General features: G+C 44.7%; 1 protein-coding gene across 6 annotated transcripts in view; it reads right to left on the minus strand.

Moving 5' to 3' along the window:
- EXTL3 (exostosin like glycosyltransferase 3) overlaps nucleotides 1-22,525 on the minus strand; it is a 173,361-nt gene that overhangs the window by 136,670 nt on the left and 14,166 nt on the right. For 2 of the 6 annotated variants that reach the window (XM_030446712.1, XM_030446707.1), the window contains exon 1: nucleotides 10,878-11,003. The exons of 2 other annotated variants lie outside the window; for them this stretch is intronic. The gene's annotated coding sequence lies outside the window, so the exon portion shown is untranslated. Of the gene's footprint in view, nucleotides 1-10,745; nucleotides 10,817-10,877; nucleotides 11,004-11,367; nucleotides 11,438-22,525 lie in introns of those variants that run through there. 2 more of the 6 variants (XM_030446709.1, XM_030446708.1) reach the window with 2 other exon arrangements.

A 22,525-nucleotide genomic window follows, 5' to 3' on the forward strand; every position in this document is an offset into this window, starting at 1 on the left:
ACCCAAACCAGCTGCAGAGCAGGGAGACTTCCACCCAGCAACATTCCTGGGATCTTGCAAGGAGCTAACCTTACTGGGCAAAAGGAAAGAGTCTGCAGAGACACAAGATCCAAATTCAAAAGACCCTGTGTAGCAGTGCTGCAGCTCACTGAAGAGATGGTTTGGGGTTTAAATTCAGTACAACTTAAAACCAGAAAGATAGATATCAAGGTTTATAGCAACAAAAAGTTTATTGCAACATTTCCTCTGGCCCCTGGACAAATTCTTTGGGTAGAGAAACTGAAGGAAACCACACCAACAGCAGTGGACACACATCCATATTCTGTGTTTGAAAGCACAAAGAACAAAGCTCTGCTGAATCTGAGAATTAGAAAGCCTGATAGATTTAACTCTGATCTATCCCCTAGTATACTGGCCACTGTTCAAACATGGAGCTTGGCCATTACATCATCTGTTTGCAGGTTTTTTTTTTCCTTGTGTTTTGTTTTTTTGTGTGTGTTTTTTTAAGCTAAACCATTCTTGTGTTCACAGCTTGAGGAACCTCATTCATTCCTAACAGACTCAACAAGATGAAGGGGTGGATCAAACTCTGTGCAGGAGCCCTAAACTGCTTTGCAAGTTCAAACAGCAGAAGATCTTATCTGGCATTCAGCAGGAAACACTGAGTGCCCTTCGGGTCTGTCTATTCAGATTGCAGGATGAAAAGCCCACTTTTTCAAGTTAGGATGTGCAAAACCCAGCCTGATTAGGGAGCTGAAATCACACACACTGTTGCTCATCCATCTCCAGCTCAACATGGATCTAAGGAGACATGGTTGGGTTCCATTTGATTCCTCAACTCATATCTATCACATACACAAATAACTCTGGTATTTCAGTCCTCCTGGAACGGACCAGACCAAGAGGCAGGGAAGGACCAGCTGCAAACTGAGCTACTGGAGATAATTTTTGGTGTCTGTTCTCTTGTTGCAGCTCTCACTCTGGAGACACAGATCTCTGTCAGTGCAATTTGATTTTTAGGAATTGTGAGAACCTTAATTTTGCAGCACCTGCTTTTTGGCACTGGCTTCACAGAGCTTGCTTTGGTGCAGCTGAAGGACGAGGCTCTCCAAGGACAAGCTTCAGAAAACACCCACTGCAATGGGCTCTCCTGTGAAAACTCAAACACAGAGTTATCTAAGAGGTTTCACACAATCTGGTTTTCTGACCCTTCAATCTCAAGGGTTGTCAGATTTAACGAGGAAAGAGGAAGAGGTATTTTGAAAGGGTAAAAGGAGGAACCACTGGTCTGATCCCTGCAACAGCAGGTTTCACACTGACACTACTTGTGTGGGGTGAGGCAAACAGTGACCACAACCCAGTGACACCAAGGAACAAGGTCTCACAAGACTTTTTTTTCTGAAAGGAAAAAAAAGGCTTTTTTTTTCACATCACCTCTTAAGATGAAAAAAAAAGCCAAACAAACACAAAAACCAAACCAAAACTCCAAATACATCCAACAGCAATCCACAGCCCTTTAACCATAATTCATCTATTATATTAAATGATATTAAATAATATCGTTATTTAATATCATTAAATCATATCATATCATTAAATATCATCAATATCATAATATCATTAAATAATATCATTATTAAATAATGATATTGAAATAACACCAAGAGCAAGCAACCCTGGCTTAAAAAGACAAACAAACAAAAAAAACCCAACTAAAATCCCCAAAGTCTCAGAAAACTCCACGTGTAGAAGTCCTGTTAAAGACAGCTTAACCTTTAAAAAAGCCAAAACTGTAATGCACACACCAGACTAGTCTTTGCTGTCAGGATGTAATTAAAAAACAAAACAAAACAACTCAATTTTGCTCTGTATTGAGATAGCCAGGAGCTGATCTGGGAGAAAATCAAGCAAACAATTTTCCTCTCTGAGCTTTCAAAAGGTCACTGCAAACAATTACTAAAATGCAATACTGAAAACAACCACGCCAATTCTTTTTTTTTTTTTCTCCTATTTAACAAGACACCTCTACTGCTCTAGCTATTACTTGGAAAGAGTGATAATCCCAAGGATCACACAGCCAGTTAAATAATTACATGAATAACAAGGAACCATTAAGACTGCATTTCAAAGTAAGTAGGCTACACCACTGTTTGTTTCCTCTTCATTTTTGCATAATGCAGTTCCCAAAACAGATCTCATCTGCCCTTAAACTGGGGCTGGAATGAAGACATCCCTTCCCATGTATGGGGAATAAGGAAGATTATTAATTTCTCACAGCAGACAAGCAGAAGATATAGTCAGAAGGCCTCAGAATACAAAGTCAGGCAATAAAAAGAAGCACCAAAGTCTGAAAAGATTTGTACTGTTACCACGTGTCTTTCCAGCTGTCTCCTTGCCAAGCTGCCTTTAAAACGGGGCATTTGCTTCTTTCAGAACAACTCCAGTCCCCATTAAGAGGAACTGCATGTGTCAGCACAAACCTCAGCTTCACCCAGCAGTATACAGGAACTGAAAAAATGAGCATCCTATTCCAGTGACCTTCATAGTCATATACAACAGGGAGCCACTCTTGTCCATTCAGCACCTCCATTTATAACAAGTCCCCCCTTGCTTCATTAAATTACCCTCCTTGGTCCTGAGCAGACTCTAGATTTGCAATAAAGATAAGAGTGCTGGAACAGACCTCTGACACAGCACAGCAGCTCTGTCACTGTCCCTCTACCTGTTCTACAGGTCCCCAAGCCTTGCAATGCTCAGCCATCCCCTCCAGCAGCAGATACACAGCAAACACCACTTCTTGCTTCTCCTCCTGAGCAACAGGAACAGGCCAGCTCCTACATAGCCTTGGGGAAACAAAACTCAGAGTTCCAGAGCTGGATAAAAACAGAGACAGCCTCTGCCAAGTGAGTGGCTCCCCTTCCTCAGCCCTGCCAATGCTCACATCTCACCTCTGGGGAGAAGCAAGTTGGGATTGAGGCAGGAACATCCTTATGCAGAATCATGGGGACAGTGAACTGACAGTAAGAAAAATGAGAGAAACGGTGCTTAGCAGCCTCCCCCCAAATTCTGCTCCCAAGGAAACCACTCACCTCCCCCCTCAAAGTACCCACAAGCAGTTGGATTATCAAACTAAATGACCGAGGCATCATATAAGTGACAGGGACTGCAGAGATGAGAGAGGCAAAGGGAGAGTGGCCATGCCTTCCAGCAGAAAGCTATGGCATCAGTTCAACCCTGTCATGAATCCCAGATCCAAAGGTTGGTGTCAACAGGTAGTGGGCAGTACTTCTCTGCATCACAGCAGCACTGCCATACACACACTCAGATGCTATGGAAACGCTCACCTCCATTTCCTACAGATTTACAAGGCAGGGAAAGGTAAGAGAAGAGCCCAGGTTCAATGTCCACCCTCCCCAAAAGTCTCCACATAAACACACAAATAGACTGTACATGGCAGGAGTTAACACAGGACTCCCTCAAGAGGCACCCAAACAGCTTTTGGTAAACAGGCTAAAAATAGGTAGAGGGACAGCAAAGTGTCCAAGCAAGACACCCCTGCAAAGCTGCATTGAGCTGGCAAGAAATACTGGCAATGCTGCTGTTGCTGCTTTCATCAGTTATAAGAGGAGGAAATTCACTTTGGTTCTTTTTATAATTTCTACTCTATTACATTTGTCAAACAGCTGCCACTTTCTGTCCCAGATAGAGCTGCTTTCAGTGGTAACCAAAGGATCACCGTGCTGGCACATGTATTATAGATCAGAGCTGCATATTAAAACAGACTCTAGATCTATCTGGAGATTACATGTCACTCCTTCCAAGTCAGTGGAATTATACAGAGAAGCAAGTTGGTGCAAAGCCCGGGTTGTACTTGTACAAACTACTCCAGAAGATGCTCTGGGCCCTGCTGCTTGAGCAATGTCATCCAAAACGCCAGCGACTGATGCAAAAACATCTTGTTCCCTGACACATCCTTTGACAAGGAAGAAATAATTGTATTGCTTGGCCTTTCTAATCAAAATCATCATTGTCTTGGCAATGGAATAGTTATTTCCAGGGAAAGAGCAGGGCTGATTCCTGAGGGGCTGGGGGCAAATTAGCTTCTGTACAAAGGCCTTGAGATACCTGCCAGCTCCAGCTCAATCGTTACTCCTAACTAACTACACCCTTGGGATACTTGCAAGCAAAAGGCTTGGTGCTATTCATCACTGCCACAAAGTAAATACAAAGTCAGAAGACCCTGGAGGCAAATGTGAGAAACCAACTTCAAGATTTCTTTGAATCTTTTAATTATTATTTTCAATAAAACTTAATTTTTTTTAGGAACTCAACGTTTAACACCAATAGCACTTTGCAGATGTCACTGATTTACAGATTTCCCAGGAAGAAACGTAGCCTCAAACCTGTTTTATAGGAAGTTTGCAGATTATGACAACAGCCCAACAGCAAAAAAAAAACCCAAAGATCTTCTGGGTCCACCAAATCCTACCTGCTCCACTAGAAAGGAAAGATGTCAGAATCAAGACTGTTCTGTGTTGAAGTAAGATCAACCACCCAGAACTTTTTTAACAAGATCATTACAAGGACAGCTCATGCCTTTCTCTAGGTCCTTGTGTTTTTGTTTCCTGATGCACGGTCGAGGACTTGCAAGGAAAGGCTTAACAACAGCTAATTGCCAGACGCCACAGTAATTAGTGGCAACTTTCCAAGGCATCCATCTCTGGCTGGTTTTCCGATAGCTGGCTCCTCCTCAATGCCCACATTAAAATGAAGGTAGAAGAGGTAGGCGGCAGATTCATTTACAAGTACCCAGGTCTTCCTGGGAGAGATGCCTGAGGAAAAAAAAAAAATCTCACCCAAACAATGCATGGGTTGTTGGGTTTTTTTTAACTTCCCATTTGCTATGGGACTGCTATCTTTATTAATCATCTGAGAATGATGTTAGCTTGAAATATATAAGATGTACAGTGTTTTTTCAGGCAGTCTGTATCAGATGTTACCTGCCCAGCCAGTTACCTCTGTATGAGAAAGCCAGGATCACACTGTCCTGCCTTCTGCCCACGGTTACACATCACATCTTTGATGTTACTACTCAACTTATATCAAAGGTTTCCAGCCTATTTTATTTGCAGACCCTTCCCTGCAGACAGAAAGGCTCCCAGTAGTGAATTCAGGACTGCTTTGCTTAGACTTTACTGACCTCCTCCATAGAGGTTCACACCCTTGCTCTATATATTTAGGCTCTGCTCTCAGCTTTGAGGCTCCCCAATTGTTTGGCAGCTCTTCTTGTCACAAGCTCCAACACTTCCATGCCAGCTTCTTCCAGGCATCATCTGGATGTCAGCAGCACTCCACAGCACATACTCCACTCACCACCAACACAACCCAGAACACATCTCTTCCCACTAAGTGCCTACACAGAGCAGACCTGCAGTATAATTACTTCCTCAAGCTCGTAATAGAAGCACAAAAAGACGTGTACAAATTTCATCCCAGTGCACTCCAGCAGCATTGCATATGATGCGGGGGCATTTAGGGGGCATTTGCGGGGGCAAAGGAAGAAAAGGAGAGGGAAAAAAAAAAAAAAGTCCTTCCCACATCCAGTGATGATGTGATTAATTCCATTAATTCTGTCAGATTCAGAAGCTGAATGTGGACCCAGAAGGTGAGGTATGTATGGGATGGGGGAAAGCAAGCTCATCTTCACATTGAAAATCGAGATGTGTTGATGGGACAACGTAATATTGATGGTTTTAATTGTACTCTTTTTATAAAAGCAGAGGACCCAATTCCCACACAGAATCATGGAATTATTAAGGTTGGGAAAGACCTCTAACCTATGACCCCAAGCGTTAAACCATCCCCTCTAGCACCTCATCTACCTGTCTTTTGAACACCTCCAGGGATGGTGCCTCCACCACCCCCCTGGGCAGCCTGTTCCAATGCTTCACCACTCTTTCTGTGAAGGATTTTTTTCTAATATCCAACATGATTCTCCCCTGGGGGGGCTTGACCCCATTTCCTCTTGTTCTATCATTGGTCACCAGGGAGAAGAGGCCAACATCTGTCCCACTACAACACCTTCTTTGTGGTAACTTTGGAGAGAAATAAGGTCTCCCCTCAACCTCCTCTTCTGCAAGCTGAACAGTCACAGTTCCCTCAGCCTGTCCTCATAAGGCCTCTTCTCCAGATCCTTTATCAGCCTACTTGCCCTTCTCTCACATTAAGTTGCCAAACTTGAATTCCTCATCTATTTCACAGCAGTTAGAAAGTACTCAACCTGACAAGAAGTGTCCCCAAAGGAAGACAATACATTCATGGCATAATTTATGGCATTTTGGCTTTCAAATAAATATAATTCGCTTTCAAATGAATTCAGAGATGACCAATACACTGGCACAGATTTGAGATGACTACATAGCTCCATGATCTTTCCATGTGACACAGAAGAGCTAAAACAAAACAGTAAGTGAGCTCATCCTACACAGTCAGATGTCAGAACATACATTTCAGCACAGCAGCACTCATACCAAAACACAACAAGAATGGAAACAAACCTCAGGCTACCTGCACTGCCACTATCCCTAAGAAAAAAGTCAGATAAGAAGACACCTGCAAGTATTTTGATTCATAAAATAAAACATTTTATGAAACAAGGCAGATAAAAGGCCACCCAGCTGGAAACTGTACATTAAAAGGAAATAAAAGTGTCACCTGTGCAGTGAGAAATGTTGTTAGTGTTTTGCATTAGAAGAAACTTGAGGGGTTTTTTTAACATTCATGGGTTATTCCCATGTTCTGGTATTACTCTCAGGCAGCCATTTGCATTAGAAAAGTGACACGTTTTCCTAATGCACCAAAATGTGCAGTGTTAGGTTAACAGTTGGACTCTATGATCTTGAAGGTCTGTTCCAACCAAGGTAAATTCTGTGATAATTCATGGACAAGAAGGAGGGCAGGGAACAGGCAGAAAATGCACACAGCCCCAACCCCAGACATGAGATCCCAACCATTTAAGAAACTGTCAGCACAGTAATTCTGAGTGTCCTTAAAAAACACACCTTCAAAAAACCCCAAAAAACCACTACACAAATAAACAAAACCCAAACTCCTTTACATCCATTAGTGGCAACAGATTACCTGTTGGAGTTTTAGGATACCCTCCTTCCCAACAAACATAAAAGATTCAACTGCTCGATGTATGAGCCTCGATTTTCTATACTTATTTTATTAATGAGGTCACTTTGTAGTATTAGTGGTTTCATCAACGTAGCCCTGAGAAACTGTAGTGCACTCACCCCGAGTTAGCAGGGGCAGATGCCAGCAGAGGGAGCACAGCACACCTACACACTCCTTGTATGAAAGACTGGGTGTTGTAAGCTTCCTCAGCAAATGCTAAACTAAAAATACAGATATTGAAACCTGCTTTAAAACTGCTTTAGTTGCTTATGGCACGACCAGCAAGTCAAGGCAGATGCTACAAAATATCCTTTCAAATCCATCCTGTGATAGATTAGCCAGTCCTCAAACCAGACATCAATTAACTAATAGCAATGATTTCACAGAAATGGGATTTCAATTTGCACTTCAAAACTGGCCCTGCAACAACATCAATTTACCTGGGCCAGCACTCAAGGCTTCCTACGCCCAGACAATCCGGGGATCGATTGCTGTAAGCCACAGAGCTCTGCGTGCTTCTGCCTTTATCCTTCCCAACAAACCCCAAAACCTCAAGCTGGCTTTGCACCTCTTTGCAGGCAGCATCCACCAACACCATTTGCATCTGAGAAAGAGCTGTCTAAAAGCTGCAAGGAGCCAAATTCCACCACGACAATCCTCAGTAAACAGGACTTTCAAGTGTTCTCCAAGAAAAACAAAACAAAAGCAAAACACGGTGGGTTTTTTTGAGGATATGGCTAAATTGCAACCTCAGAAGTGTGAGCACACCTATGCTAGCTTTAGCCCAGCAAGCACAGCCTGTGTCAGCACAGGTACAGAGACTCCTCACTGCCCTTTTTCACAAGGAAGCAAGCAAAAACCCCACACAGTTTGCTTGCTGGGTGGCTAAGACATAGGATTTATTTGTTACAGTGGCAGCAAAAAATCCACCCCGAATTGAAACCCCAGCCTCAAAACTGCTTCAATGTTCCCAGTGTGTTCCTGCCCCCCAAAAAGGGGTGTTTTGCAGAGATGGTAAAGAAGTAACACAACAGGCACCGGGAGAACCTATGTACAGATGAGGAGGTGGAATCCAACGATCCAAAGGTCCCTTCCAGCTTTGTGTTTTTGTGGGGTTTCCAAATTAAGGAAATTGCCTCTGGACTAGGAACTAACTCACATCCAATTGCTGTGATTCTGGCTTCAAACGATTGGGGTTTGCAGCATTTCCCACCTCGGTGAAACCACTGCTGTGAGGAATGCCCTGAGAAAACTGGCCAGGCAACTGGAAAAGGTGGTAAGAGTTGAACAAGGGGGAAAACAAACAAACCAACAATAAACAGAAAAAAACAGAATAAAAGAACAAATATAACCAGCCAGAAATAAAGAGACAAACTCTACAAACTTAAAAATGATGGTATCATGGTATTTCAAGACATAATTGTCACAGAAAACAGAACTGAGATGGGCTCTGCCTTTACATATGCAAGCAAGCCCTGGGAACACAACATTTTACTCCTCAGCTGAACAGTCCCAGAAAGCCAAATCCTCAAGAGAAGATGATGATGATGATGATGTTTTCCATCCCACCTCAACAGTGCACAAACAGTCCTCTGTTTTTGCCATGTATCATTGAAAATGAGTGTGAAATCAATTCAGCAATGTTTTTCTTGTTTTGCATTATTTGCTGCTTTTGCTTCGACTTGAAAAATGCCACAATCCATCCTCACATGCAAACAAACACAAGAGTCAACACTTGGAAATCAAAGAGAATTTCAGAAAACTATTTTGGACTTCCCTTTTGCAACAAGGCAGCAAGAAGTTCAAGAACTGTCTGTACCACAGCTGAGCTGCCAGGAGAATTTGGCTGTACTGAGCTCAAATCCAGACAGTCAACTACCCCTGCTCCAGAATCTCTTTAGCACTGAGCTGAACTGACACAAACTCCCATTTCTGCAATGAAAAAATGAAAAGAGGCATCCCAAAGCCATGGATGCATAAAGATAATGATAGATGTAACAATCAGACTCTCAGATAGCACATGAAGTTAAGGGATTTCTTAGGGGAAGAACAGTTTTCTCTCACCCTTACCACATGATCAGCCTGTGGTTCATTTCTGATGCTACTTCTGGAAAGAAACTAGCTTAACATTATTCATTATTTGATAAAACTCAAACCCCAAAACACAGCAAATACTCCAAAAAACATACATCTTAAGTATAATAGAAACAAGGATCAAATTACATTTGTAACATCTGTTTTAGACTTCAGCATCTCGCATATGCAGATTTCTCCCTGAAAACAGAAATATCTGCAAGATAATCACCTGCGTGTGACTGTCCTTTCAGGAAACAAAGTTAATTAATCTCCTTCATACAGATGTTAGATTTGCAGCACAGAAACCCAGAAATTTTAAAGCCAAGTGATCATATCAGGATAGCAACAAACCCACTTTATCAGGCACACACATAAGCAACAAGATAGCAGAAACTACTCCATCAGACTCTCAACGTTTGTTTTTTAACACACACAGCAACATAACTGCGTATCTAGAAAGCTTCTCAGCACCTTTGTGAATCCTTAATCCTGTTCTAAATGTTTCCAGCCCCCTCCAGGCTCCAAATTGTTTGGTTTTGTACCAGCAGAATGGGATGCTAGGCAATCAGCTGCAATGCATTAGCCTGCACTGCTAAAAAAAATCGATTGAGGAAAGCCCCCTTATATGTTTTTTGAGTAAGAAGAGACCTCATGTGGGGAAAACAGCTGGAAAAATATAGCAAGAACCTCAACTTCAGCAAAGAATTCTGAGGAGTCTAACACGAGCGTAGGAGAAAGGCTGAGAATCCCAGGCAGGGAACTGCCTCATCCTTTCTGTTCCTCACCACCTCAGGAGGCAAAACCCCACTCAGGAGCCGCAGGGACCACGCACGGATCCGGGAGAAACGATCTGTCTGCTTGGGGTTTGTCAAGTTGCCACGACACGGGATAACCCCGAGAGACTGCAACACGCGGGACGGGGACAGCACTTTCTAGAGACCGCCGAACCGGGCCCTAGGCCTCAAGAACCGCTCCCCCCGGTACCGAAACCTTCCACGAAGTGGGACGAACGGGGAACGCGGCGGCCACGGGGGAGGTTTCCTCCCCACGAAGCGCGGGAGATGCCGCAGGCAGCCGGGGCTGAGAGGATGAGGCGGGGAGGGGGTGCTCAGGGTCGCCTGCTCCCCCGGCCCCTGGCAGAGTGAGTTAAAAGCGGAGGGAAGGAGGGCGGGCGGGAAGGCTGTCAGCAGCACCAGGTGCTGTCGCAACCCTCCCGCCATGAGGGTCTCTCAGCCTTGTGGGACACCCCACACCACCCCCCACCCAACCCAGCAGCGCCTCTCGCCCTGGGAGACACCCCCCCCCTCACAGAGTGAGGGATCCCCTCACAGCCTCCTCAGCCCTGAGGGAAACCCCCTCACCCTCTCCCCAGCCTTGAGGGACTCTACCCCCCGGCCTTCCCCTCAGCGGGGCAGACAAGAGGCCTCCTCCCCCCTTCCCCGCCTCATGGAGGGGGGGTTCCTCCGCACTGTACCACTCCCTCCACTCACCCGGCCCCACGGATTTCCCCCCCCCACGAGTGGCGGTAAAGGGGGTGTGGGGGGATATCGGGGGGGGGGGGTGCTACCCCTGCGAGTCGCTCTCCCCCCACACACACGCATACGTGGTACGGTCCACCCTACCTCTCGGCGCCCTCACTTCACCCTCCTGGCGGAGCCGCGGTCCCGGCGCTCGCTGTGCCGCCCTCCGCGAGTGGCCGTGGGGGGAGCCATAGCCGCTGCCTTATCTTCCCCCTCCGTCCGCCCTCTGCCGCTTTCCCCCCCTCCCTCCCGCCCGCCCCCCCCCCCCAGGCTCCAGACACAGTTGGTTTGTTCCGAGAAGCCGGCCGGTTTTCTCCCTTAAACAGCTGAATCCCTCACGTCTTCGGCCATTTCCGACCGAACCGGCGGAAGTTGCCGAAAAGGGTGGCGGAACTTAACGGCTTTATCCGAACGGTGAGCGGAGATAAACGAACAGGAGGCGGAGGTAACCGAAGAGCTGAAGGGGAGGCGAGCAGAAAACACGAAAGGAGGAGATTTCTGACTACGGAACTTGCCGAGAACAACCGAAGCGTTTCCAGCGCGGAAAGAAAGGGCCCAAAGCTGGCGAGGACTCACAGAGTTACTCCCTTACCCTCTGCCGACTCTGAGGAAGGGAGCAGGGCGGCAAATCCAAGCGGAGCTCTGGCCCTTTAAACGCTGAAGGAGGCGGAGCAGCCGCTTCCCCCCCCCCTTCCCCGAAGCCGCCCGCTCTCCGCTGCGCATGCGCGCTGCGCGGCGCCGCTGTTCCCGCCGAAAGGAGGGCGCGTGCTGCGCTGTCTCTCTTCTCCTCAGAGGGGAAAGCGCCGTCCCCTCAGTGCCCCGCACTGCCTGGCACCGGCAGCCGCCTCACAGCACTTCAGCCACGGCAGCCCTGGCTCTTTCTCAGCTGCCTCCCCTCCCCCTTACCGCAAACGCCGCTGCAAGGCTGGGGGTGGATCCGTGGAATCTCGGTTCATGCACCACAGTTGGTCAAAGGACTGTGGTGGCCGTGAAGGTTGGGACTGGTCCTCCAGAGAGATGTCCAGGTGACTCCAGGCAAAAGTTGGGTTATTGGGTTGAGTTTGGAGGAAAGGAGGCTGAGATGTCCAGGTGACTCCAGGCAAAAGTTGGGTTATTGGGTTGTTGAGTCTGGAGGAAGGGAGGCTGAGATGTCCAGGTGACTCCAGGCAAAAGGTGGGTTATTGGGTTGTTGAGTCTGGAGGAAAGGAGGCTGAGACCTTCTCACTCTACGAGGTGGGGGTCCATCTCTTCTCTCAGATTCCAAGTGGTAAGATGAAGGGAAATGGCCTCAAGTTGCACCAAAGGAGGTTTAGATGGAATGTTAGAAGAATATTCTTCACAGAAGGGGTTGTCAAACATGAAAACAGGCTGGCCAGGGAGATGACTGAACCACCATGCCTGGAGGTGTTTAAAAGATGTGGAGATTTGGTGCTTAGGGACATGGTTTAGCACTGGATTTGGTGGAGTTACGTTAATGGGTGGACTCAATGATCTTAAAGGTCTTGTCCAACCACAACAATTCTGTGATTGTATTAGTTCTATTTTGGGAAGCTGATCTAAACACAAAAGACCAGACTGCAAAGTCTGCTTATTGGAACTAAAATAGCACTGCAGATGCAAATTTGTTACAAAATTACATCAACATCGAACCTGGAGGGTTTGTATTAGCAGCACAAATTATCACTCATTCTGGACACAATACTTTTACATACTAGAGTGGTATTAAATGTTACTAGAGGTTAAATGCTGTGAAGTCACAGAAGCTCTGTAAAATTTAGGGTGACAACTACTGAACATAAAATGTAACAGATGGTGATAGAAGCTAAAGGGAAAAAAAAAAAGCAGTGGGGAAATAAAGGGAAAAAATAGGCAAGCAATGGTGCCAGGATCTCTCAATGAAGCCAAGTCAACCAGGTTTGGTACTGCTTCATTGCTTTATGCACTGTAACTGTAATTTTATAATTTAGGGGACTTGTGAAAGCCATTCGTATCTATGGGAATCAACTCCCAGAGTGCACAACCTGAGAACTTTGGGGGGATTAGAGAATTTTTGCAAGAAGTATAGTGGAGAAGGTGGCAACTGTAGTCTGTCCCTGGCCACAAAGCTCCAGGAATCTCAGATTTAATAAAACATGAGCACTTCAAAACTCCCAAGAAACCACTTCACCACTCTGCACTTTTTAACAGGTCATTTACACATGTGTCAAGAATGCAAGGAGAAACTTAACTTTTATACTGAGCTGAAAAAACAGTGGGAGGCAAGGCAGGGGGGCACAGGTCTACCCTTTCATAAAGAACAAAAAAATCCAATCTCACAAGCAGAGAACGTGCTGTACTGAAGGGTAGGAATAGGTACAGCAGGTTCAAAGGATCTAAGAAACAGTAGTGGGTATTTTTCAGGGGAAAAAAAAAAAAGATTATGACTGCATTGCACAGTACAAAACAAAACATCCAAATCATTGAACACACCCACACTGTCCTTGCACACACATCTGTTCCCACTCTACCATGGCTTGAGATTTTTCTGTTCCACCCAGCTCTATCAGGAGCACTGCACAAGGAGTGCAAAGGAGACATTAAATTCCTTTCAAGACCTTGAAGAAGAAATAAAAAATGGAGAATGTGCGCTTCAGGACACAACTCAAGAGAATAATTCTTCCATCTCCCAAAAGAAAAGATTTCAGGGCCAGCAGTCAGTTTGGAAAGCTCAGGAGTTACCAAGGCTATTAGACTTTATATGGATGAAGACAGATTCAGATTTAATCCCCTCCTCTGTGCTTACCCTTCTTATTCTAATGTAAAAAATCAGAATTAAAGGGGAGTTTTCAGTTTCCTTCCACCAAGCCAGAAATCCAGTGCTCGCCTGCCTTCTGCATATCCCAACAGCAAAATTACCATGTTCAAATTTCCTCATTTTCCACGTTTTCTGCTACCTAGACTTGTGTTTTCTCATGCATTTTCAAGAGCACACGTAGAATTTTCATGTCAGAAGTGGATCCTAAGGGGCAAAGTCTGTAACCTATGATAAATAAGAGTTTAAACAAGCACAGAACTTGCACAGAAAGTTGCCTGGCTCTTTCCCTAGCAGGGAAGAAGCCTCTTACTCCGAGCAGTTTCTCAGCCTGGTTTCTCAAAGGAAAAGGCCTTAATGCCCAGCACCAACAGTCTGCACAGCACCAGTCCTGGTAAAGACTTTCAAACTCCTTGGTGACTTTTAGTTGAGGGGCAGAGGTGGAAAAATGTTACATCTGCTGTATGAAAGCCTGCAGGTACCATGCAAAGACACCCAAAAAACCCAGGAGCAGTTTAGATCCCCCCCTCTTCTGTTCAACCTGCTCACAAACCAAGCCACCAGGCTTCTGAGTGGCTCCCACCCAGCTATCCCAGTGGGGTATTTCCAGCCAGCTAATAAATGGTTTAGGGCTACCAGGGAGGTGCCTGGGGCTACCAGGGAGGTAGCAATAGAGAGGGATCTAGGGGTTTACAGAAGGAGAAGGAGGAGGCAGGTTTGGGGGTGGTGGGAGAGGAAAATGGGGTGAGAGCTTGTGCTGGCACACACCTGAGGAGACAGAAAAAATGGTGGCAATTAAAAATGGAGAGAATAGACAAAATCTAAGATAAAAATGGCCTCATGAGTCCCACTGCTCACAGAACAACCTATTTACCCCCCTCTGTAGTTCCCCCTTCATGCTGGGAACTTCCCTGACACTGCCTTCTACACAGCTCTGCAGTTGGCAGCTGCAGTTTAATGCAGTGAATGCCATCACACCTTTGTCTCCTTTACTTGAAATGGTCTCCACTTTACCTCTTCTCCTCACCTACACCAAATTCCTCATCCCACTTAATTGTAACCATTTCTGACATCCAACATCCTGGTGTCTCCAATCTGCTATAAACCACATCGAGCCCTTTCAAGCAGGAATTAAGGAGTTTCAGAGCCAGCTGATGCCGTGGCACGCTTCCATGGCCTGAAATAAACCTCAGAAAAACACCCATTGCTCCTCAAGGGAACAACAAGCTGAGGGGAGGACCCTGAACTTTCATCTTTTCTCTGCCACAGTCCTTTTGGTAAATCTTTTTTAACCTCTTTCTCCTCCCTTCCACAGACTGAGGCAGGAACAATTTTGGATTTTACAAGTTTCTTTAGAATGTTTTTCAGCCCCACTCTCAACCTCAGACACTCCCATCAGATTTCATGGGATTCAGTCACCTTTTTAGCCCCAGGGTGCTGTAGGTGCTGAACAGATCATCCACATCTCTCAGCCACTATGGAACAACTACAGAGCAAAGCTCAGTTTTTCATCCTGCTGAGACTTGGACTGCTTTTGGCCACCAGGTATCCCACAGCACACTTGACAAGAGAGGAAATGTTAATCTGGAGTACTGGCCAAATTCCAGTTTAGGTAATTACGTTCTGACAATTCTCCTTGCAGTTTTTAATGGATAAGGATTTTTTTTTTTTCCTTTTCTCCTTACTTTATGTCATAAAAGCAGTGGCCTGGTCCCACTCCTGCTGTTAAAGCAGCTGCCAGGCTTTGCAGCCTAAATAGCTGCATTTCAGTGGTAGATAAAGGCATCTCAGTATGTTTAAAAAAAGCCCTTAGAAGACCCAATGGGCACCAGAAGTATTGTAACAATACACCCTACTGCTGGCCAGAAAGCCCAGCCAAGGGCTAGAGGATGAAATTAAGCCCTCAGTGGCAATATCTATGTTGGAAAAGGAAAAGTTAGCCTAAGAATCAATTACCAACATGCAGATTTTTCCCTCCCAAATGCTAATTGTAGTTTGGACCCAGTGCAGCCCCAGCTGGGATCCAAACAGCAAATGCAGTGAACTATCAGCATCCTCCACAGGGGAACCAGATCCTGGTGGCAGAAGAGAGTAAATTTATAAAAGCAATGAAAGCTTTTAGCAGATTCTGGAGTAAACACTGCCTGGTAGTGAAATGGGGTGAGGAAAAGAAATGCCCCTTCCCTTGCTAGTGAAGGCACAGTTACTGTTTTTGATTTTATGTAGCTCTTTGAAAGGAAAGTCCCAAGGCAAGAAGTGGGGTACAAGGTTTTGCTTAAGGTGGAATATTATGGATCACACTGGGAGTATGGCAACTTGCACTGCCACACACCTGATGAAGGATAAGCAGTCTAGATAAATCAACCAAGTGTCTTCAATAATGCTGTGTTTATAAAACCATGCATAACCACACTATGTTATTTTTTCTACAGAACCACAGTGCCTAAAAGGGTAATTTTCATATTTCAGCAACAGGTAAGATAAGAGAGCTTAGGACAGTGGTTATCAATAAATCATGAGAGATCAGGTGGCTCAGAGGATGGTTAGAGGCACTTCCCCAGTATTTCCCAGATCCTTAGCAACTGAAGGCTGTTTCTAACCTTGATTTGTTGACCAAAATATGGTTTTCCCCATCCCCCAAACTACCAGCAAATCAATTTTAGTATGATAAACCAACCAGTCCTGGCCTTGGTGGAGCTTGACACAGTGTGAGCAGGTGAAGGCAGAGCAGCTTTTCTTACCCTCACAGCAGTTCTACAGTAATGCTGTGAGCCCAGCCCTCACTTCTTTTGCATTTTTATAGTTACCTAAAATATTCAATGCTTTGGAGTCATTTTATGTGTGTGTACCAAGCCAAACCAGGTACATGAACAGCAACCTGCTACCAGCAGCAGCCTTCCCAACACTGAGAACAGAGATGTTGCTCACAAGCCACTGTGAGAGCAACGTGGCACAGGGGCTGCTTTCTCTGTCCTACAGAGTGTTGTTGCTCTCCCATCCTCACCTGGGCCCCTGCAGGATTTACAGCAGAGTGAATGTGTATGAGATATTTTGTTTCTCTTTTTATCTAGACTTAACCCTGTTATTCTAAAAAAAGTAAGATATGAATCACCCAGCATAAAAAAAAATTATCTAAACTGGATCTAAATAAAAATTTTATCTACAAAAATAGTTTTTAAAGACTCTCATTAAAATACTTCAGTATTGTAATACCTGTGGAAATGTTAGTAACTATTAAGATGTGGTCCAAAGCAGGAAGCAGCAACCCAGCCTGGTGACAGCCAAGCCAAACTCTGAGTGGATCTTGGTGGTGACTGAGTAATGGCACAAAGCACCAGCACTGCTTAAGGCTCCTTCCCCTTCTGAGCCCTTGCTATACTAAGGAATCTCCTGCTTTTCTGTAAAATTCCCTTGAATTCTTTGAGTATTGCAGCTAACCATGCTTCCCCTTCATCTCAAAACAGATGCTTTGAAGTTTTCCAGAGATATCCAGGAAAGAAGACACATCCAAATACCTACCTACCCCCAGACTCCACCCTGGAACAGATGGTGAGGTTATAAATACAGAAGCATCTGGTAACCACTGGTAGGGAAGAGTTGGCAAGCAACAGCTTATTCTGTTGTACTAAATATTCCATAATTTAAACTATATTTAAACAGAAGTTAAAAAGAAACAGTTGTTTCATTTGTATATAACATAATCCCCAAAACACCTACATGTAACTGCAGTTTACCTTGGGCATTACCCTCTTTGTCTACAAAAAGCACCTTTTTTTTTTTTTTTTAAATGAAGCACTCAGCCCTGGCTAAACTTAAAAGTAACTGCAAAACAAGCAAAAAATCATCATTTCAGCTTGTGCTTTGTTGCACCAGACAACCAAACTTAAGGATTTCAGCTCACCCTTAAGTCCATGCAATCTTGAGGGGCCTTGACAGCCTGCCAGGTTGCCAGGAGTGCTTGAAGAGACAGAAGACTCAAGGAACACAGACTTCACTCACAGGGACCTGTGTGCTGAAGCCAGCTGGTTCATTTGTGCCCCCCTCTCTCTCCCCCCCATTCAATTACCACAACATAAACTGGGGATCATTCTTCCTACGTGACTGTCAGAAACCCAATCTGTTAGAAATTACAGCCATCATATAGTAAAGAAGGCTGGTAAGCACAGAAACAGGTGGTTAAGATAAAAAAAACCCACCTGCAAATCCCCAAACCCAAGTCAGACCCTGAGTGTGCACGCTGCCCTTGGCAACCCCAAATCCATTTCCAAAACTGTTAAAAATAATCTTTTGGGATGCTGCTCCGTGGTTCTTTCTGGGAGCTGAGTGAATCATCTGTGCTTGTGAGAAATCCAAAGTGATAGCATGCAGAAAACCATCTTTTTGGATTAAAGTCACTTTGGGAAAAGACTGTAAAAGGCTGTCTGCTGGGATTGTGCTGGAGGTCCACTGGAGACCCCACCATCAGATTTGAATGTGTGCAGAGAGCTTTTAAAAAATGACTAGAGAGAGAAAGAAATCCTCCAAGGAACTGGCTGATGAGGGAGTCTTAAATTCCAGATATAAAAGGAAGAATAAATACTAACAGCAGGGCCTTGTAAGTCTGGGATGTAATGGACAACAGACAACAAAACAGGTGATGGGCAAACCAGAGGTGATTCTGCTGTAGACTTCTGGCAAATAGTGAGGCTGTTGTAGTAATAGCTGCTTGTGATCACTCAATTCGAGCCCATTTTCCACAAACTGGTTCAGTTTAAGCAAAATAAAAGCAGGTTTGCAACGTTTTCAATTTCAAAAAGAAAAGCTGAGGTAATTAAGGGAACTAGTTTGGGATGCTGAGGGGGCTGAATGGCTGGAAGGTGCCACTTACAAGACCTTGAAACAAGAATAAAAACCATCTGCCATTTGTGTCCTAAACAGAGGAGCAAATACAAAGTACACAAAGGGAAGCAATGAAAAAATACTGGAGATTGGAGACAGCCATGGCCAGGCCCAGACTGAACAGAGATGCTGCTGTCTTACCACTGAGTAATGAAGAGAGCACCCAACACAGGGGTGAAGGCAGGCTGGGCTACAAGAACTCCTGCAATTTCCCCAGCCAGGGGAACATCAGCTACACAGCTCAGGCTGCCAAAATACCATCTCTGCTAACAAGGATTTCTAACAGCTCTCCACAATCCCCCAGCTAAAATAAAAAAAAATAAAAAATAAAGAATCAGACTGGTTTGGGTTGGAAGGGGCCTTAAAGATCTTCTAATTCCAACCATCCAACCAAATCTCCATAATAAAAGCTTAGAAATGCTGGAATGAACCCCCTCATCCCATGTTTGAAAGTGCCAGTGTGCATCCCTGATGTCACCACATGACATCCCATCAGGACCAGCTTATGTCAAACAGCATCCCCCCCAAAATGGAGGGGGGGACCTCTATGCAGAATCTCTCTGCTTAAGGAAGGAGGGCTCCAGGAAATCACAGCTGTCAATTGCAGACAAGACTTGAGAACACTCTGAATCAACACAGAAGAGGCATGGAACCATCAAGGCTGGAAAAGCCCTCTAAGATCATCAAAGTCCAAGTGAAATACAGAGCCTAAAGTGCACTGTGAGATTGAAGTTACATTGTGCTAAAATAACTTGGCACCCACCTCTGATAAAATAAGTGGTTTCTTTTCAGAAGAAGGCAGTTTATTCTATTTATTGGAATTACAGCAAAGTGACAAGAAATCAGGGGACTGATAAGAGGGGAGGAAAGTGGAGATTGATAAAGAGAACCATGAGATTGATGATAGATGCTGGCGTGCATTAAGTGCTGCAGGTTTTTTAAAAAGCATCATTACAAAGTTAAATAATAACAAATAATTGTCATTAAAAATTATAGAATCACAGAATATGCTGAGATGGAAGGGATCCATCAAGATCATGGAGTCCAACTCCTGTCCCTGTGTAGGGCACCCCCAGGATCACCCCATGTGCCTGAGAGCATCATCCAAATGCTTCTTGAACTCAGGTTTGGGGCTGTCACCACTTCCCTGGGGAGCTGTTCCACTGCTCAGCTGCCCTCTGGGTGAAAAACCTTTCCTGGTATCTGACCTGAACCTCCCCTAATTCAGCTTCACCCCAATCCTGAGTCCTGTCCTTGGTCACAGGAGTGAAGAAATCAGAACCAGTCCCATCTCTCCCCTTTGTGAGAAAGCCACAGACTGCACTAAGGTCACCCCTCAGCCTCCTTTTCTCCAAAATGAACAATCCAAGTGACATAATCTATTTAAAGTCCTGACTTTACTAAAATGTACCAAAATGCTTAAATAAATAATAAAATAAAATAAATAAATACAATTTAAAAATCTAAGCAGTACAAGCCTGCTGCCAAAACGGACCACTAAAACAGGGAAACAGATACCAGTTTCTCCCTTTTCCCAGTGCACACAGGTACTTCCTTCTTTCTGCAGTTCACTCAATTCAGATATTAGAAAGAGGGAAACCATCTCAAAGCTGAATCATTACAAAAATATTTCTTAAAACAAAGACTTTCTGAGTTTTTTTCTCATACCTGCAGGATTCTTAAATGTATTTGCAAAAGCACAGGACTGGAAATCCTGAGTTTGATCCCTTAATACCGAAGTCAACCACATTTTGTAATCCCATTAATACATTTATCAGGCTCCATCTTCCCAGTAATCACATTTTTAGCCCTTGTTACCCAATTCCCTTTAGAAAGCTATTCAAGAACCTCACTTGGTTTGAAGCCATTCTCCTCAATTCCAGCCTAAACTTATTCAGAGCCATTTGTTCCTGTGCCAGGATTGTCATTTCACTTAAATAACCCTTCTCCCTCTCTGGCATTTATGCCAGTGTATTTATAGAGAAGGAATATCATTTTTCTCTGCCTTTTCTTCTTCCTGGCTTACCATCCAGGCTCCTGTAATAGTTTTGTGAACCAGCTTCTCTGCTCTCCAGATCACTTCTAGCAGACACCCTCCCCTGTGCCTTTTACAGTTGAAATCAATCTTTCTCCTCCATGGATGAGGAACACAAACTACATTTTAACCACTGCCACACTAAAACCTGTTGCAGTGACATTCACATTTCCTTCTTGCTAGTGGAAATAACGTGGCTGACAAATGTGATCCTGGCATGTAACCTTGTCATGAGGACAGCTGATTTATCCTACAACTGATTCACAGAATCATAGAATTGGCTGGGTTGGAAGGGACCTCAGAGATCATCAAGTCCAACCCTTGATCCACTCCCCCCGTGGTTCCCAGCCCATGGCACTCAGTGCCACATCCAGGCTCTTTGGAAAGATCTCCAGACACGGAGAATCCACTCCTTCCCTGGGCAGCCCATTCCAATGCCTGATCACCCTCTCCAGAAAGAAATTCTTTCTCATCTCCAACCTAAACCTCCCCTGGCACAACTTGAGACCCTGCCCTCTTGTCTTGCTGAGAGTTGCCTGGGAAAAGAGCCCAACGCCCCCCTGGCTCCAACCTCCTTTCAGGGAGTTGGAGAGAGTGATGAGGTCTCCCCTGAGCCTCCTCTTCTCCAGCCTCAACACCCCCAGCTCCCTCAGCCCTTCCTCACAGGAATTCTGCTGGATCCCTTCACAGCCTCCTTGCTCTTCTCTGGACCTGCTCCAGCACCTCAATCTCCTTCCCGAACTCCCTGAGGGGCCCAGAACTGGACACAGGACTCAAGCTGTGGCCTCCCCAGGGCTGAGCACAGGGGCAGAATCCCTTCCCTGGACCTGGTGGACAAAGCCCAGGATGCCATTGGCCTTCTTGGCTAGATTGATACATTCTAATTCCAATATAGGAACCCCAACTTACTATTGGAGCTGATGTTACAGGAGCTTACATTTGCTTACAGGGAAATAGTCCTAAAGTCATTCATTCTTCTGGTGGGATGTCCTGGTTTTCCTCCTTTGATGAAATCTCCAAATCCCATTAATTTCTGCTTTATCATTAGTCAATGCATTGATTAGCACTGGTCATGGGATCAGTCCTTGGGAAACACTAATTGCAAGCTTGCCCACCAATCCTTCTCTTCAACCATCCTACCTTTTCTCATGTGACTACAGGATGTATTGATGCAAAACAAGAGGGCAAAATACTTGAGTTGTGGTCGACCTGAACTGCCTTGCTTTGCATTTTTTGTCTTCTTTTTTCTTAACAAAAGGCTGATTTGCTGGTGGAGAACAACAAAGGCATATTTCTCTGTAAATCAGGACTCCAGCTAAATCAGAAAGCTGTCCTATTTTTTACAGTTGGGCATCTGTAAAAATTAATACACTCTGCAAGTCAACACATTTTATGTTAAAAATGGCAAATGAAGCTTCTTAATGAGTCGTCTGACTTTTTAATTGCACTTGGGATTTATGTCAACTTTAAAAAACAATTAGAATGCAGGAAAACGGCACGTAAAACTTGTAGTTAAATAAAATTAAGCCCAATGTGCTGAATACATAGTTTGAATTAAAACAAAGTGGCTCACTGTACAAAGGAATTCTGCAGCCTATAAATAGAACCCACTTCTATCTATTCAGCATGTCTTCAGAACTTGAAACAAAATTAATTTCTATTCTCATCTCAAGGAAGAGCTGATGCTCAAGTAAAATGGATGTGGCTACTCCACTAAACATCTTCTCTGAACCCGGAACACTTCTGCAGCTGTGCTCATGTTGTCAGAAACACCTCTTAGCAGGACAAAGGAAGAGCAACATCAGCAAGCAAAGGTGGGTAGGGAGGAGCTTCCACTACTTTTAGTCCTGCCTCAAATTTATGAGAAAGTGTTTTCACACCTGGTCCTGCTCACATCCCTTTGCTCTCTCCCAATAAATTCCTGTCTCCTCACAGGAACTCTGCACAAACCCAGAGGCTGACCCCACCATGATGGTCTGAAACCTCATCAACTAAAGAATCAGGCAATGAAGCTGTGGACGTGCAGGAAAGGAGAGGTCAGTGAGA

The sequence above is a fragment of the Calypte anna genome, chromosome 3 (genome assembly GCF_003957555.1).
Source record: "Calypte anna isolate BGI_N300 chromosome 3, bCalAnn1_v1.p, whole genome shotgun sequence".
Lineage (NCBI taxonomy): Eukaryota > Metazoa > Chordata > Aves > Apodiformes > Trochilidae > Calypte > Calypte anna.